This window comes from Rhea americana, unplaced genomic scaffold (assembly GCF_003343005.1).
Source record: "Rhea americana isolate MKP2758 unplaced genomic scaffold, rheAme1 scaffold_278, whole genome shotgun sequence".
Taxonomy (NCBI): domain Eukaryota; kingdom Metazoa; phylum Chordata; class Aves; order Rheiformes; family Rheidae; genus Rhea; species Rhea americana.
In genome coordinates this window covers 890281-892936 of record NW_028186399.1, presented here as the reverse complement: position 1 = coordinate 892936, position 2656 = coordinate 890281, and positions in this window count along the sequence as shown.

The following is a 2656-nucleotide window of genomic DNA, read 5'->3' as shown; positions in this document are numbered from 1 at the left end:
GGAGCAGCGACCGCGGGAGCCGACGGAGCCGACCAGCAGCGGGAGCGACGGCCGCGGGAAAGGGGGGGCGAGAGCCGGCCGCCGCGCGGGCCCAACCCCGCCCGCGCGCTTAAGCAGTATATAGGGCCGTATAGGGGCGTTTGGGGCTATATAGGGGCATACAGGGGTGTATGGGGGTATATAGGGGTATATAGGACCCCTATACGGGCTCCAGCCTGGGGCGGCAGCTCCAGCCGCCCCCCCACCCCGTTCCCTCTAAAGAGAAGAAGCCGCCGCTCTTCCAAAGCGTTTCGGGGAACGCTTCCCGGGAATGGGAAAACCGTCAGCTGCCGCAACGGGCAGGGCCGGCCACGTCCCCTGCGCCCGTGGGGGTCACTCTGGGGCAACTCCGGGGGGGGGTCGAGCACCTCGGCTTTCAGAACGGAGCGGGGACTGCCAAGGGCCGACGGCGCCGGGGGATTTGCCTCTCTTCTGCTCTGCTCTTAGAYGCACTTTTCCCCCCTCCGCAGTTTTAAAAGGAGCGGGGGGGCTTTTTGCCCGTTGTTAAATGCCCCAAAATGAACGAACGCAGCAAGGAGCYCAGGCTGAGCGGTGCAAAAAATAAATAAATAAATAAATAAAAAAAAAATAAAAAGCAGCAAACGCTGGGGACGAATAAATAACGTTATCCCTCCTCGGCGCCCCTCGCTTTCGGGACGATGAGGCTTTTAGCCAAATTGATAATTTTGCCTTTTTTTTTTTTTTTGGCTTTTTGAAACGCTCTTTTGCATTTCGAGCAAGGGAAGGAAGCCGTGAGGAAGCGCCTGGGGCTTTCCGGGGCCCCCGCTCCCAGGCCCCCCTCCCCCCGGCCGCAGCCCAGGCCTCTCCCTCCGGAGACGCGCGCTTCCCTCGGACGCGCCTGCCCCCGAATTCGCATAAAACGCCGTTACCTGCTGGGCCCAACTTGGATTTTCCAGGAGTATTTAACTTTGACGGTCCCTCCTGGGAACCAAACAAGCGGCTCAACCTCACCAATCTTGCAGCTTGGCAGCCAAAGTTCCCTCTAGTCTTCTTATTTGTCACAGAACCGCGGCGCTAAGGCTCGGGAGAATCTTTATTTAGTGTTGCAGATGTCACCGGGCCCCGCAGATTGGAAATGAGTCCAAAGGATTAAGACGAGGTTATTAATTGGAGGCCTTCCCCTTTAAGAATGATTGACAGTTACTTTCTGGACAAGTAATTGCTCTAAATGTCCCTCCAGCGCAGGGGCCGGGGGGGTCTGGGGATGGACAAAGACGGGAACTGCCTTCCCCGCTCGGATTGTCTCCCTACAAAGGCGTCCTGCTGGAGTTTTCCTTGTAATCCCCTCATTATTGGAGAGGAAAAGAATTAGAAACACAGAGAGAGGAGAAGAAAGGCAAAGGGGCGGCGGGGGGAGGAGGGAGAAAGAGAAACAATTTCCTTTGGCTTCTCCAGCACCGCGGAGCCTTTCCCGGGGTTAAGGGATTCGGGGAGCATCCCCGGCCCCGGGGGAGGCACCCTGCGAGGATGGGGGACGGGGCGGCGGGAGGTGGCCYCACACCGGCCCTGGCAGCGGTGGGACTGCGCAGGGTGACCGGGCGTAGGGGAAAGCCATGGGGACCAGGCATGGGGACCTGCCACGGGGACCTGCCATGGGGACCAGGCACGAGGGCCAGCTGAGGGAACTGGCCATGGGGACTGGGCAGGACCAGGCACGGGGCCGAGGCTGAAGGACCAGCCATGAGGACCAGGCGTTGGGACAAAGCATGGGGACCGGGCATGAAGACCAGCCATGAGGACCAGGCATGGGGACCAGACATGGGGACTGGGCATGAGGATCAGCCACTGGGACCAGTCATGGGGACCAGGTAGGAGGACCAGACATGAGGACCAACCACGGGCACTTGGCACAGGGACCAGGCATGGGGACTGGGCACGAGGCCCAGAAGTGGCGACTAGCCAGGAGGACCAGCCAAGAGGACCAGCCATGGGGACTGGGCATGACAACCATGCACGAGGACTGGGAGTGGGGACCTASCATGGAGACTGGCCATGAGGGCCAGCTATGGGGACTGGGCATGAGGACCATGCATGAAGAGCGGGTATGGGGACCAAGCATGGGGCCTRGGCATGAGGACCAAGTGTGGGAACCAGACGTGAGGACCGGGAATGAGGATCTGTCACGGGAACCAGGAATGAGAACGAGGCACGAGGACTGGTTGTGTAGAGCGGGCATGGGGACTGAAAATGGGGACGGGCCGTGGGGAGCGAGTGTGGGTGGCTGGGGCAGAGGGCAGGTTTCCCCCCTCGCACGAGGCAAAGCGGAGGAACCGCGAGGCCGGGAAGGCGCCGTCCCGACGGCAGCAGTTCCCCCCCGTCCGCCCCCGCCGGAGCCTGCTGCCAGCTCGAGGCTGGAGAGCCGCGTGGTGCCACCACCGCCCCACGTGTCCCTGCCGTGGCAGAGGGTCACTTGGACGGGGCTGCTGCCGTCCCCGCTTCTCCCCAGCGTCCCATCAGAGCCGGTYCCGGCAGCGAGGGAGCCCCGGGGCCGGGGCTGTGACGGCCCCTTGGCGTGACGGAGGTGTCACCTCCAGCCCCGGTGCGGCTGGGTGACGTGTGCTGGGTGCCCGGTGCCGCACGTGCCGGAGCTCAGGTC